We start from the raw sequence: 16,859 nt of genomic DNA on the forward strand, positions 1-16,859 counted from the left end.
AATTTCTATTACTAGTGATCAACCACCTTACCCGCTGTGTAGGCTTACTGTATTACATTAAATGTAGAAACTAAGGGCTAAACAGTAGTTTATTTGGAAAAGAAAATGCGTTTTCTGTCAGTTCAGCTTTTGGCTAAATTCGTATTTGATGCCTGCTGTTTAAAATGCAGCCTTTTAAAGAGTACTTAATTTTGCACGTAATGAACTGCACTAGAGTTAACAGTAGGGTTTGAATCCAATATATTAAGAGGCAAAAGCTCAGAATTTGTAAAAGTTATCTGCCATGATTTTGCCAGTGAAATTTGAACTGGCTTCACCTATTGCAGAATTAGGAGAATGCTGAGCCCCTTTGAAAATCTCACACTGAGGGTGAGACATGGCTCTGCAGTCTTTAATACTGAATGGTGCACTGTTGGATCATCCAGCATTAGAAATTTGAATCAGCACAGAAATGAGCTCACAATTGTTTTGTCAGATTAGTCAAATGACGTGAATTGCAACGTATGCCATTTTTATGCTTTTATATCAGGTTTATGCTTGCTATGGGAAGGTAGAAGTCTTGTGATCCAGCAAAAAGCCTGCCAGGATGTACCCAAATGTTTTGAACAAATATGAGATGACAAAGTGAGTTTATGCTCACATAGCTGACAGACTGAGGGAGAAGCATTTTCTGTCATGAACCTGCAGCGTTTTTGATCTAGCACCAGCTACCTTAAAGATGGGTTGGCTATATCATTCAATCACAGCCTGAGTCTCTCAGGCTTTGCCAACATGATGTTTAGTAGGTGGATACAGGCTTTGTCTGTGTGAGCTCTGTGTGGGTCAGATGGGATCCAACTGTAATCTTGCAATTGTACAGCTCCTGCTGGCCTGCTGTTGTTTGTGAACTATCAGATCCTGTTAGGAAGCTATAATAGTTATGTTGTTTTAGGCTCAGACCCATGCTAACAGTTTGCATGTTGTCTGACTGTATTATAATAGTGCAGAGCAAGCTTATATTAACTTGGAGGAAAAAAAAAAGTGAACTTGCATGTGATTGCAAAATACTGCCCAGATACCCTCTTGAAAAAAATCCTTAGCATACTCAAAAATGTCTTTTGTGAGTCATCTGTTTGAGAGAAGGGCAAAACCCTGGAGGCCCAGAGCACTGCCCTGTGTGAGTTTTGAGCATTGTCATCTGCTTGTGCTAGTGATAAAATACCTACACGTGCCAAAGCCCATCCAGGTGATCAAAATCTAATTTGTCTATTTGCACATGACATTTTGCACTTGCACTCAAACGAAAACAGGACTGAATTCTCTTTGAAACAGTGACTCTGTGGTTGCAAACCAGGGCTAAAATGAGTGCTGAAGTGAATGTAAATCAATAGCTCTAGGATGTTAACTTACGAATGCAACAAAGGTGGCTTTCCTCAGTTTACAATTCAGACCCCATGTATCTCTGTTGTAGATTACTGTTTCCCCTGCTTATTCTGACTCTATTCACAGCTCCACTACACGTATCCCTGTCAGAGATCAACCTCCTAGTGAAAGTGGTTCCCTTCTGCACAATCCAAAAGTGAGTGCTTTAAAGATGAGACGCTAAGAGTGGAATATTGAAAAGAACAGTAGTATCAGAATTTCCCCTTTAAATGACGTTTGCTAATCTGTTTAATCTGGAATTTTAGAAGGTATTTGAGTATGCTGAACTGTCCTAGGCTTACTGAAAGTCAGCTGCCTGTCACGGAGGCACCCCAAAATAAGTTTAGGTGGACAACAAGGTCCAAAACAAACTTTATTCTGGCTGGAAAAGTACCGCAGGTAAACTGGTTAGAAACGGGGTTTATACAATCAGTTAGCACTCCGATAACATAAGATACAGGTTTGGATATTAGGTTAGGAGATTATTTGGGGTGCAGTGAAGTAAGAATAATGAGGATCCACAGCATGCATACACGCACTCACAAGAAAACAAACCAGAGCCCTCTCTGCCCCGTTTTGCCCATAAGAGATAAACACTAGCCTGTCCCAGGCAAGGAAGTTACTCCTACTCGGCGAGGACTTATTAAAGCATATATTCAGTAATTTATCACTCACCCACACACGGAGGTGAGGTGCTCTCCATCCCGGGAGGTTACCTTAGACGGCTACCTCCCCCGTCTAAGGGGAGGGACTCCGGCAGCACAGCAGACCTGCAGCTCCGAGGAGACCACACAAAGGGCATCTCCGGCGGGAACCCCATTTATAGTCTGTTCAGATCTGGCTGTGGGCATTCCAGAAGCTTGCCGCTTCTCTGCGCCCCTCTCCCGAGCGTGGGCATTTGAGAAGCTTCTCGGCTTCTCTGGGCTGTGGGCGCTCTTATCCCCTCCTCTGCTGACGACCCTGTCCACCGACTCTGGGTCTCCATAAAGAGCCATTAGCTGCCCCCTTGAAGGCCCCAGTTCTGAGAGGGGGATGTGCAACTGCCACACCAGTTCTCAGGGCGTGGGTGGGAGGGAAGTGCAACTGCCACACTGCCTTAGGCAGTATTTGGAAGTTCTAACTTTGGCAAAAGTGTCAGTCTCTATGTTTATTTGTATCTCAGTTCAGTCAAACTGTGCATGTAACTAGCCAGTGTGGCTTCATATGGTGCTTTAAGCTTCTTCTTCCCCTGTATTTTAATTACGTTCAGTTATTTCCCCATTTTCTCATAATTTAGAACAATGTTTTCCAATAAACGATTCTAGTAAAGACATAACTTACTTTCTCAAAAATACTCTTGCCAGGAAAACATATACTGATTTTCTGAGCAAAGTGCATCTGTGCTGCTAGACTTCTTCCATCAGGTATTGCCAGTTGTAAACAGAAATAAAGCCTACTTCTAGCTGGCATTTGCCTCTAAGCCTGCTGACCAATGCATACATGCCTCTGGACCTTTGTGCAGTCTCACTGACTTTAGTGTGAAGCTCTTCAGACAATCGAAATGTAAAGCCCATTGACTGTGTAAGTGGGGTTTGCTGTGTGCTCTGTCATCCCCTGAGAGAGCAAGCGAGCATAGCTTAGCCTGGCTGTGATTCCTAATTTATCCATATAATTGAGCTCATTATGCTGAAGTTAAACTCTGTGAATATCCTCCATATTTCTCCATGTCTCTAACATGACTATCCTGACCATAATGAAGGTTTCTGAAATTCTAAAATGAATCATGAAGAACGAATAATACCTCTGTTTGTCAGTCATGAGGTAACTTCTCTTAAAAAACGGGCTTGCAGATATTAGGGGAAGTAGCACCTTAGAGGTGAAGTCATTCACTATCATCCAGAAGATTTCTCTCTGTAGTTTCTTATCTCAGTCCAAGCTAGCTTTTTATCTTTAATAGCTCAGAAAGCAAGTGCATCTCTGCTCACTGTCGAGTGCGTTCTTCTGTGTGTGTTGCACAGATGCAAAGAGCTCTTGATGAGGACATGCGGGTGAAAGAACAACAGATTTACATAATTCATTTAAATTGTAAACTGCAACTGTCTTTAACAGCACAGTGGGGGCATTCAAAAGCCCGGGCATTGCAGGATGTACTGTGGTGGTTAAAGACACTTGCCATATGATCGAACTTAATGAAACACTTCAGAGAAAGTATCAAATGTCTCCCTGGGTGGAGGGATGTAACTATAGGAGCCGCTAAGCATGGGATGCTTGTCCTCCAAAATTTGAGGTCCTTCTCTTTCCAAATAAAAGTTTGCGGTGATTCGGGTAATAGTTTTGACAACGATTTTAAAAAATCAAGAATATTTGAATTTTAGCATTTAAAAAATAAAATGTTCTGAAGGCAATTCTATATAATATTAATGAAGAAAACAGAGGTGAAATATGTGGGATGACACAAAATCATTTTGTTCTATGTTTATTTTTGCTTGTCAGGAAAACAAAACATTTTCACCTTTCTGAAGAATTTCCATTTTTGCTTTACTGAAATAGGGTGCGTGTATGACCAGAAAATTGAAAACTAGTTATGCTCAGAATTACAATCTTAGTCTTTCCATTCAATTTGGGGCAACTACCATTACCAAAACCATTTCCATGGCATGAGTAATTTACTTACTATACCTTTGTTATTCATAATCACAGATGGACCATAAATGGGTCTATAATATGTCCCCATCCATCACAGCTTTGAACTGAGACTAGGTAGGTTAATCTGGTCTACCTGAGTGGCCCATTACCCAAACAAGAACTGATAAACCTATGTCTGATCTTACTTTTTTGTGCTTTCTGTAATAGTGATTAGTTGTGAACCGATCTTGGATCTCAGCGGTAAAAGGATTTACAGTAAAAGGTTTTACAGTTTCGCAGACCTAAGAGATGTTGAACCTTTCATGCTGTGCAGTTGCAAGCAGACCTCAAGCATCATTGTATCTCTAATTAGAAGAGGACAGTAGCTTGGAAATACAATGGGAAAGTTCCTGAACGTTTTTCTGCCTTTCTCAAGCAAGAGCTTTTTTTTTTCTCTTCTTGTCAGTTACTATTTCAGATGCTCTTGTCTGTGCACATGCCTGCATGCCTCCCTAACTATATACAGAATTCCAATTATTATAAAAGATTGTTTGACTAGGAAACTAGATAGCTCTTAAGTGTTCTACTGGATTAACCTGGATATACTATTGTAAATCTTCTGCTAACTTTTATATGTTTCTTTTTTTACTTGATAACATTTACATCTAATATTTATACATTCGTATACCTCCTATTCTCTTTTTTAGGATTCTTTCAACAATAATAATCCAAGAAATTACCCATGTCTTGATGATTTCTCTTTCTTGAAAACTCTTGCATGTTTGTAACTTTTAATTTCACATTTTGTTCACTACTACACTTGGTTTGTGCCAGGACAAGATAGCTTTGCTTCTCTTGTTTCTCTTATGTTTACAGAACGCTCTGGGTAAAGTATTCTGCAAGGAAATCTTAGACACATGTATGATTTTAAAATACATATACTCAATTCAGAACTCTGGGAAAGTGCAGGTAAGGTGCCAAGCTGACAGCCCTTCAGACTCTCGTCCTGTCTTTAATTACGGGATAAAAACAGCAATGGAAACTTCTCCCCTCTAATTCCTCGAAAATTGTGTCTTACCCTGGTCTCAGTGTAACCTCCCCCACATTCATTAAATCTTTAGCATCTCAGCTAGGGTTTGCAACCAAGTTGTTACTGGTGCTGTTATTTAACGTGGAAACTTGTGCACCAGCAACTTGACTGAGACCACCAACTTGCTAACATAGTACCCCTATATTTTTATTAATTTGTGTGCATCATGTTTTGCCAAAGAGTTAAGAGTGAAATGTGCAAGTCTTGTAGTGGCTTTAACTCCATGAATACTATGGTGTAAATAACAAGCTGGTAATAAAATTATTACAGCAAAATATCACAGGCTGAGTAAAATGCTAAGGTAGGAAATATTATCGTGGAACAGCATTTCACTGCTGAAACAGAAAATCTCTGCATTTGTCACGCTCAGTGAAGGAGTCGATATCCAAACTTACCTTAAATTTTCAGACTTCGGGAATATATCCACACCTTCTGTAATCACAACAGAATAATAATATAATAAATCAGTTTTATGAGTCCTGTCTCTATTAAATCATGTGAATAGTAATTAAATTGTGCACTGAAGGAGCCACTGAATTCAATTTCAGCAAAACTCATCTTCCTGTCCTCTTTCAGGAAAAAGATTAGGTTTAGAGGTGAGAAGTAAATGCAGTGAGATTAAAAGGAAGGATGTTCCTCACACTGTTTTTCAACTATGTTTTCCACTGTTTGATATAGAAGGATGTTTACAGTGCTGGAAGCAGACTATGTATGGATAACTGAAAATTAGCGTTTGTAATCTAGAACCCGAAAAACTAGAAATCTAAGCTTTGGTAATTAGCAATAGGGCAGTAACAGCCATGACAGGTGATTATTGTAGATATCCATGTGGGTCAACACTAGCTGAGCTGCTCACATTTAAAAGGAGGCTCTCTCATTCCATTCAGTTTATCTCTCTGTCCTTATTAAACACACTTCTTCCACCTCAGCTCCCAGCCTCCTAGAGAGGTGTGCAAGTCACATGAAAACACTGACAAGTAGGCACTAATTGCTGCCCCAACTGGTAATCTCAGAAGATAGGCCAAAGAAGGAGACCTAAATACTTTCCAGGTCAGCTCAAAGGCACTTTGGGGCAAATGTGGAAAGGTTGTAGCCCTCCTGCTAGTGTTTACATCTTTTCCAGTGCAGTCAGGCCAATGCTTTTAATGAGCATCAGTTATTCCCTTCTGAATAGCTGCTTTAATAAAGAGTACCAAGTTTCTTCCCCATATGAGCTACGGATGTCACTGAAACTAGATCCTTTTGTACAGATGTATGTGTATACATTTATCAGCTGCTATATCTTGTGTTCAGTATTATGACAAAAAGTAGGCCTTTATAGGAACAGAAAATAAACTTAACTCTAAAAAGTGTTTGTCAGCAAACCTGAGCCTGGGTGAGCATTGATCCTACTACCTGTGAAAGTTTGAAAAGACAAAATCTTGGTTCTTTGGGGGTGACATTTCAGTTATCAATCAATCAAGTACAATTATTTTTTTACAAACAGGCATTTCAAATCACTGTTGCCTAAGGGCTTTTGTTTCATTGCTGAGTGTATGTTCTTTATGATTTTATTGCCACTTCTTCACCTATACCAACATGATTAGTTAATTTCAACATAGGGACACTGAGAAGTCTGACCTGTTATTCAACAGAAAGCAGAGATTTCCTTTAGTCTGAAGAAAACAAACAATACTTCTCTTGACCTTGTGCCAGAGGTCTATAGTCAGTTTGCATATGCTTCTGAAATGAGGTTTACTCATGTTTCAGTCTGACTTCTGACATCCCTAGTGGTCTGTATAAACAATAGACAATAACTGTTTACATAAGGAATAATTTTAGTACCTCATCCTCCTGATCTAGTTTCGTTAAGGTGATTTTAAAAAAAAAGAAACAATGTCTCAAGTGATATTTTTACTGTAGCTCCATCACAAAAGCTGTTTATTCTGGGTTGGTGTGGTGGCTTTTTGTGGTTTTGTTTTTCATTTACCCCCTCACTATCTTTTTTTTTTTCAATCTTATAATTGACACCAAATGATCTTTCCTGAATTGGCCGGGCCATTTTCAGTAAGGTGCTTGTTTTCCATTTAACTGGTAGGTTCAGAAACACATCCTTGCTCTCAGGACCAAGGGTATATTCTGGTACATCCCAGCTCTTGCTGGCTCCTGGGCAGAGTAAGTATCATTCCTCTCCATTTCTTCTTCAGAATTTAGACATATTGCTTGCACAGAAGCTTCAGCACATTCCAGACTCTGAGATTAAAAAGGTATGCCTTTAGCTTTGATGGACATCTGCATAGGGTATCCAATTGACTTTATTCTAATGAAGTATATAAGAAGTACTTACATACTGAAAGTTATGCATGTGCTCAAATGCTTTGTCAGGTCAGATTTCAAATCCTACATCCCTTGGTATTTATGGTCTCATTCAAAATCAAAATAGGAACATCCAAATGGCTTTGTACCCTTATCACACTTTGATTGGTGCTTGGGCCCCTTTTCACCAGCATACTGAAACTGAACAGCTGTTATAGGTTTCCCCAAAAATTTGTAGTAACAAACACAGGGTCTAAGGCTCGGTCTCATTGCAGCGGGAGTGCTAGGGCACGCACTTGCCAGGAGCTCATAGACGGGCTTCAGCTCGTTCTTTTTGAAGTGTGTGAATGGGGACCTGCCTAGTTTGAGTTGCAAATGCTAAAGTAACTGAGTGTTCATATGTTAAAAGACCAATGAAAAGCACTGTTTGGATGAATTTCTGCAGACCCTTTAATATTGGCGTTTATGAGGGAGAGGTGCAGAACCATGAGATCAACTTCAGAATATTCTTACTTCCAAGACAGTGGCTCCACTTGAAAGGGTTGCTTCCTCAGCTAGTACTTCTGAGAAGATGAGACCAATCCAAGCTCAGCTGCAGAGGTGAGGTTCCCAACTGGAAGTGAGTCATGAGCTTAGGATGTGAAATGAGAGGAAGAATGTATTTGTAAAGAAACCAGAGAACTCTAACTGTGACAGAAAATAAAGACCAATTTTATATTGATAGCTACAAACACTTTTGGACATCAATGTGTTTTCTAATTGTGCTGTAGAACAGGGTCTGTAGTGAAGACTTCTCTTAGATTCCTGTTTGGTTGTGGTTTGTTATTTTGTTGTGCTTTTTTCTTTGGTTGCTTTTGTTTGTTTGTTTTTGTGGGGGTTTTTGTGTTTTGTTTTTGTTTTCATTTTTTGTTTGGGTTTTTTTTGTGGGTTTTTTTTTGTTTTTGTTTGTTTGGGGGTTTTTTTGGTTTTTTTGTTATGGTACTTTGTTTGTTTGTTTGTGGTTTTGTGTGGGTTTTTTTGGGGATGTTTGTTTCATTTTTCGTGTGTGGTTTTTTTGTTTTCCCCCAGGGCTGAGGTGTAGAGAGTGCACTGATGACATTGCAGCATTATTTAAGTGGAAAACATGCTGCAAATGTGTGATCAAAGGGTTAAAGCCACCTTCTTAAATGTGTTGAAAGAAGCTATCAATAAATATTTGCTCTAACAGAGTGTTGAACTTACATTGCTTTTAGCACAAGATAGCTTTGTATGATTGTATGATTGCAGAGCTTTCGTTCTGGTTTAGACAGTCTGGATAGTTCCACTTCTTTCTATTCAAAGCCACTGAATCAAAACCACTTTATTAGATAGTCTTTTTCTGAGGCAGACAATTTCTTGTTTGTCACTTGAGCCCTCTGTTTGGATGTTCTTAAGGAAATATTGCTTATCAGAAACGTTGCTATGCATCACGGGTTCCAAAAGTACTTTGACCACCTTCAAAAGATAATGGCAAAAAAAGAATAAGACAAGAAGTTAAAAATAATGAGTCCTCTAAAGTGAAGAGTAGAGATAGTCATTGGTACCTTCCAAGTACTCTGTAGTGATATAATTTTTGAAGGCCTTATTTCAGTGTCTACCACGAAAGTACCACTGTTGTGAAGTAGACTGTGTCATTACCCCATAAAGGTTCTATAAATAAAGCTATTATATACAAGTACAGAATGGATGAAAATTGTACCTCTTCAGTATAGCTTCCTCTTCTATTGATAAAATTGCGAGCCCTTTGGGTACAGTTTCATCCTGAAATGGCTTTCTTGGAAAAGAAAAAAGAAAGAGGAATTTTTAATGTTTGGAGTCATTGCTAATCTATTTTTGTTGGAAATATTTTTGATGCGTTTTTGTTTTACAAATAACAGATTCACTATAACTTGTAAGATGTGTTAGTAGAAAGAGGAAATTTGAGGTTTAAGCTCTTAGTTTGCTGGTTTGAGTTCTACTTAAAGATTTTTCTTTTCAAACAGAAGAGAAAAAGCTTATATTCAGTATTATAAAGGTGGTAGAGCTATTCAAATATTCTTTCTTCAGTAAGCTTGTCATCAGTGCAGTAATCAGGGTCCATTTTCATTCCAGTAGGGGCAAGGAACGAGAATGAATATTCCTTTTTTTCCCACTGCTTCAGTGATACAAGCTAAAGCTTTTTCTCTGTTTCCTCTTGTTCCAGATTTCCAGCTTTTCATTTAAAATGTATGAGCAAGGGAGAAAGAGAATAGAACGGATTGTTAACCGCGGTAATGATGGGGCTCATTCATTCCTGATTACTTCAGTTCTGTCTCTCATTTATCCCAAGTGTTGGGCACAGTTTTCCTCATTGCTTTTCTTTCAGGAGTTGGTGTAAAGTACGTCTCAATCTCTGCTTTGTTGTGTGGGCTACACTGCTGCTCCTTTCTGGTTTAGCACTGACTTTGAACATACCAATTTCCACCTCCAGTTTAGGGTGAGTGACAAAACAGAAGTGCTTTATTTACTTGACACCTTTGTTATTCTCCTGCTTCAAACCTTCTAATGCCTCATTCACTGAGAAGAAACAAAAACGTCTGACAAGTCACATAATACAAATAAGAAATAATGCATGATGAATAGCAAATAGAGGTAGCATTTCATTGTCATTTGCCTTAAGGCCTCTTTTCAACACTCTGGCATTACAAAAGGATCTCAAAGTCAGAGAAAGTGCCTATTTTGAGGTTCCTTTCAGCTGACAAATGGGTGGAAAGGAACTCATTATAAACAAGAGTAAGAATAGTAAACAAACAAATAACCTCAAAAGAAAAATAATTCAAACCGTTTACAAGTATGTATGAATAATATCTGAGTGACTTCTGATCATTGTTGGAAAACAGATTAAACAACTGTATTGCACATCACATTTGTCACTAGTAATTTCTCCCACACTTATAAAACAATCTAATTCAAGACAAAGTTTGAAGGCAAAGAAGACCAGACTTATTGTGAAAGGAATGACGCTGCATATCATTTGGATATGGCACTTCTGTAATTACACCAGACACTGATATCTCTGAAGTGCTTTGATGCGTATTGTATATGTAGAAAAAGAGACAATCTGTTACACTCTGTATACTGACTCGGAGGTCAGAGACCCAGATGTGCCAAGTTTCTGTTTAGTCAGAGGCAGTGAAGGTGCAGGCCTAAGGGAATTATTGAGGATTTGGTATAGATCTATTCTTTGGTGACTGAGTTGGATGCTTCCTTAGTCTGGGGTGAATGAAAATAAACCCCAAGAATTACCTCTCAGCTGAAGACTGTCACAATGTGGCAGGCTGTACTCATGGCTTTCAGCCTCACCTACTTGAGAAGACAGAAATTGCAGTCAACTGTCCTGCTTCTAAGGTTGTGGGAAAGTGATGCCTGTTCCCCATCCTCAAAACTGAATCATTGTCACTGCCTAGAAATATTTCATGATCCCTTTTCTTATAAAATTTAGGCAACACATCCGACAGCTTAATTGCTTCATGTGCTCTGGGTTACACGCCCCACAATCCTTCTCTTCAAAGCCCTCTGTTCCCCTTCCCAATTGCTTTCTATTCCAACCTGTTTTATGGAAAAGCCAGAAAATGTGTAGAAAAGATCCTATCCGTCTGAGTCAAGAGCCACTTCCACACCAACTTGTTCAAAATGTATGTGAGCATTTGCTTTATTCATTAACTTTGTGTGTAAGTCAGTAGTAACAAAGTGTTATAAAGAACTTCTTCAACCTTAGTACATGTCCATTGGGCACTAATAAAATGAATGGAAAAGGAGTGAGATCCCTGCCTTTGTCCTGTCAGAACAGGGCTATCCAACTTTTAGCTCTGCCCAACAGAGGGGAAGGAGTAGGGAAGAGTGGAGGTGGATGGAGGAACAGTACAGCACTCAGCTGTGGACTGGGAGTAGGAAGGGAGTAAATCATCTCTACTGTCCATCACCCAGTCAGCAAAACTGTCTGGCCACCTGACTGGCACACGCAAACAAAATTGCCCATGGCAAATGAAATCTCCTTGCAGCTTCCATCAGAAAGCAACAAAGAGTATCCGAGAGAGCTATTTCTTGGGAGCTAGAACTGGAAACAGAAAACAAGAGATGCCATTTTCTTCTGGCTTTATTGTAACAGAAATGACAGCTCTAATTTTCCCTAACTCATAGTAACAAGTTTGAATTTGTTTGCATTTTGAAATATAAACACTCAAAACACTCCATTTCATTGGTCGTATTCCATCCCAGTGATCATGTTAGCAGTTAGCTTGGAGGTTGTAAGAAGGGAGATATATTACTGCATAAAGGAGAGTTACAACTGTAAAGGTTTAATTACACTTTGAAAGTGGAATCTATCCATTAATAAGTCAGATCAGGTTTTTCTCCTAAAGCTAAATCAATGAATTCTATTAAATGCTTTTTTTTTTTTTTTTGGTGTGGTTCATACTTTTTATTCTAAAAAGGATATTCAACATTTCTATTATAACACACCTGTCATTAGCAGTTCTGGAAAAGATAATGAGCCCCTAGCAAGCCACGGTGAGCAGTTTTTCCTGTGAACTGAATCACTGTCTCCATGGGGCACAGAGTTCAGTCTAGCCCTGAACCACTGGAGCACTGAGAAAGGTCTCTGGTCTCGCTTTAAGAATGCACTGCTGGACTGTGCCACCAGTGCAGTGCACTTGATGAGAAAACTACCATATCATTGCAATGACCCAGTGGTTTTTAATGACACCACTAGTAAGAGTGGTGATCTTCGAATAGTGATATTTTCTCACACGTCTTGGACATGAGCAGAATAATATCTAGTGTAAGAATGCAACAGCATTATGAGATGTTTCTGATGTTTTATCTTTCAGTTCACTCTTTGTGTTTTCTGGATGAAGTTGTGAAGGAAAATTGTAATAATAGTTCTGGTTGAGCAGTTTAATTACGTTTTAGATGAGTCCTCTGTAGTGATAATGCTCCAGTTTCTTCTGTCTTTGACATGAGACTTGTCTGGGGACTGAAGGAGGCTGGAGGAGGGGAAAAAAAGAAAAATTAATCCTTCCGAGTAATCCTAAACACAGTAAAGAACTGCAATGTGTCTGCTTTCTCTCCCAGTTTATGTCACAGAAAACTCGCCTTTGTTTAGGGAGTGAAACATGCCGATTCAAATTGGTACTTATCGTCTCTCTTGGCAAGTTAAACATCATCAGTGGTAATGTTTTTAATTGAAACTGATTCATACGATGCCAGCAGAGTTCCTGTGGAAGTGAGTTTTGCACAAGGGAGTGAGAGGGATGAGCTCAATGAAGCAGGGAGCAAACCAATTACAGAGGTCAAACTGAACAATAAACCCGTTTTAAATTAAATTCTTCTGAGTTAAAACATATGGCGCCCAGACCCTGTCAGTACAACATGTTCTGCATCTTATATTCACCTGCTGCTGGCCAGTGCCAGGGACACTGCTGTGGGTTTTTGTTCTGATCCAGTATTGCAGCTCATGTGCTCTTAAAGATTGACCACAAGCAGAGCTGCATTGTCCTAATATCCTAAGTCAGACACAACTAAATTAGTTCTTCACTACTTTTAGAAAGTCTCTTTGCTTTGTTTTGTAGTGCTGTGAAGCAAAACATCAAAACTATCACTTAAAAAAAATCAAACGAGACCTGCAGCTGAGGCAAGGACAAATTATTTCAATAGGCAAGGGATTGTTTGAGTCTGTATTTCTGTTTTGAAATCTCGGTCCTTTTGCTTTAGATCTTGACATGCAGCCACGCTATTTTCCAAAGGATTTGAACAGTCATACAATTATGCACACAGCCTGCATGTGTGCACACATCAGCCCCCCAGTGGTGATTTTCAGTTGAATATTTTATTCTTTGTAGTTGTATTTTTGAGTGTGAATTAAAACAAATTCTTATTTTGTGCTTTGTTTTCAAAAGGTTGCCTACAGTTTTCCTTGGCTTTTGTCTTCTCCTTTTATCATTTGAGCAATGGGACATGAAATGAAGAAAAGAAAGATCAAGAAAATGATAGAAGGTTTGGAAAGTAAGATCTGTGAGGGGAGAAAAAGGTTAATAAGATAAGTGGGATGTTCAATCTAAAGAAAAAAAAAAATTTAGGTAAAGCATGATAGCTCTCTACAGATATGTAAAGGGACAAGGGAAATCATTCTCATTAGTCACCCAAGACAGAGTAATATGCTTGAGCTGTTGCAAGGAAAATGTAGGTTAAATATTATGAAAAACTTTGAAACTACAAAAGCAGATAGACAATGAAACAAACTGCCAAAGGATGTTAGGGAGTCACTGCCTCAAGAGGTATTCAAGGTGAAATAACTACTCATCATTGGAAATGGTTTTGGATGAAACAAATTAAAAGAAGTAACAGGGCACAGGAAGGGTGAAATGGATAGATGACCCAGCAAAGGTCCTTTCAAACTCAAATGATTCTGGGGACAAAAGACAATGTATGAAGGAATGTTAAACACAGTAAGACATGAAGAAGAGTGCATATAAAATGGCAAAAAGAGAAAAATGGAGAGAGGGCTTTTAAAAAGTTATAGTATTTAATAGCAAATAAATGAAAGGCTTAAGTTTTTAATATTAAAAAAGTAAAATAAATACCTCATACCACCATTAAATCTAAATCTTGCCAACGGCTTCGAATACTTGCAAGTATACGTATCTGCGTAACCTTTTGCACTCAGTTGTCTATGAAAGCAAATGCAAGCACACTGAATGTAATCCAGAGCTTGTACAATCTTGCATTTTTCTATTTTGATATATGCATCCAGGCAGAACCTTGTTGATGTAGGGGTAGAGTGTTACAGGATTATTATAGAAGGTACTATGGTTTTTGTCCAAAAACCAAACTGAAATTTGTTTTATGCTTCTTCATTTTGAGCCATAACTTGTTCTCCATACAGCAATATTAATTTCAGTAGATCCACTTGAAAATGAAGATACTGTGCATTAAAAGGAAGAATGGTGCAATCCGGCCTCTTATTATGTGTAATAACTATAACTATTTATTAAGCATGAGGATCATTTATGACTTCATAATTCCAATTCTATTGATAGAAAAGATTAACATACATTTCCTATACACCTTGATTTGATAATGCAGTTCCAGGGTCTGAATTCATTATGAAAAGTGACATTAATCCAATGAGAAATACCAAATAAGGACACACTGCTTACACCTGGTGCTACACTGTCATTTAGGCAGAAAGCAACAATATGACTGTATTTGGGGACACATGCAACATTACTGGACCTTGCTTTCATGCTGATCAGGATGAAGAGTGAGAGAGGTGACTGTTTTTATGTGGACTCGAGTGTGCTGCAATCCCTGCAAACCTGGTGTGGCAGATCTGCAGCCTTTGCTTGAGTTTATGTGTTGAGAAAGCATGAGTGTTGCATTGTGGCACCAAGGGTCACAAGGAAGTTATTTTCTTCAGGGTATGTATTTGCACAAGATATAGCCCAGATTTTCAGGCTTCATGTATAGTGACTGCACTGCAAATCTACACTCATGTCCAGGCTGGTGATTTCATGCATATTTAAGACCTGAGGAGTTTCAGGTTTTCTTTCTTTCTTAAATACTTTTCAAACCATTTCACAGCTGTTTCTGTGGATTTATGGAAACTTATTCTCTGGTTTTCAGCCTGTCACTACATCTTTCTGTTTTATGACTTTTCTGCAGAGGACAGTGGGAGGAGGTAGGCATTGTACTGGGCATGAACAGTGACCAGGCACTGGTGGACTGTGCATCATCCAGTAGTTATGGCTATATCTGCCACCAGCCTGGGCTTTACTGAATACAGTGGTGAACGAATTTATGTGTAACGTCTGATGTAAATCTCAGCTAAATAGGTTTATATTTATAGACAGGACTGAGGAACAAGAAAACTGAAGTGCAGACGCTAGTTAGCTCCTTAATGTCAATACTTGCATAATAAATCAGACTGTGGTATTATATTATTTTAGCTATTTTATTCCTGTTATCATTCATACCTCCCATCTTACTCTTTCTTCAACTCACTGCATGGTCTGCCTTGTCTCTTGATTCTTTCAGTCAAGGATCATGCTAGAGTACTCATACAAAAAAACCTCTTCAAAAAATGAGAGATAATAAACATTTCCATATTTGATATATGAGTATTATTGAAATACTATTGAAGAAAAATCCAACCAAAGTTATACTCTTATCTATCATTTCTATTTAGCCCAATATAGCCACCTAAGCATAAATTCAGAAATTAGACAGTTTCTCTGAGTAATTCATTATGGGTAATCTCTGCTTGGTTAGTCAGATACTCTTCCATACATGCGAGGACAGAAGAAGTTGCCTATAAACTGTGGCTGCTCAAAGTACCATGACAATCTTACACCCCTGTCTGAACTGCTCTATGTTTCTATTTATGTGGCATTAAATAATATGGAAATTATGTGACGTGACATTGTGTAATGTATCGTTTTCTTTTCTGTTGCATGATTGATACTCCCATCGTTTGTAGGTGTCTTAAAATTTGAGAAAAAATAAAGTATTTTCAAGGAGTCTGAAGATAAAATTAAGCACCTATTTGAAAATGCAAATTTTTATATTATCTAAGAAAGTTAACAAGCATTTTTAAGAATGTTGGTTGTTGTCTCTTGGACATGAGATATTTTTTGTCCTTCCTCTTTGATCTGGCTTTTCTTCAGTCAGATTTCACAAAATCAAGTTTCAACACTTTAAAATACAGATTTTCCTGCAGCAAGGTCACTGATGCAGTACTATTAGATGATACTCAAAGGAGACAATTCATTTATTTCTGTCAGGTTTTTCTTACTTTAATAAAGATAATTTATAAATATTTTTTCTAAGCAAATATAATTGAAATATTTAATGTATTTTATACCTTTGAAATTTAATCTCGTAAAAAACTATAACCAATTCCCACTTCTCACTAAAGTAATGAAAGTAAAGACTTGAGAAGGAACCTGTCAGAAGGCCAGAATGGCATTCTTTTCAGCAAAGCATATTTAAGACCAAATATGTTTTAATATTCATATATGTTCTTTTATATGTTAATCTAGTTCTTTTGCTCTGGGGCTTCTGGGTACATCCCTGAGGAGTTCATATTGGGAATATTCAATTACTTGTGCCAAGGGTTAACTGAATCCATAGTAAATCCTCTCTTTTTCTTTTTATGTAAACTGCTGGCCTAGACTATAAAAATATATGTTTATTTTTTAGATTTAATTGCAAAGTTAACTTAGTAGCTGTTTAATATCTCTCTTGAGCTTTGTTTTATGTAATCCTATGTATTTGAAAATATACATAGCAGTCTTCTCAAAGACTGAAGGCGATACAAGACCCCAAAGACATATGTAATGAACCAAGGACCTCCCAGACCTCAATTTACATAACCAAATCCTTTCCTGTCAACCTTAAATCCTTAAAACACAATTTATTTAATCCCTGGTATAGT

The sequence above is a fragment of the Caloenas nicobarica genome, chromosome 4, assembly GCF_036013445.1.
Source record: "Caloenas nicobarica isolate bCalNic1 chromosome 4, bCalNic1.hap1, whole genome shotgun sequence".
In the NCBI taxonomy this organism is placed as follows: Eukaryota; Metazoa; Chordata; class Aves; order Columbiformes; family Columbidae; genus Caloenas; species Caloenas nicobarica.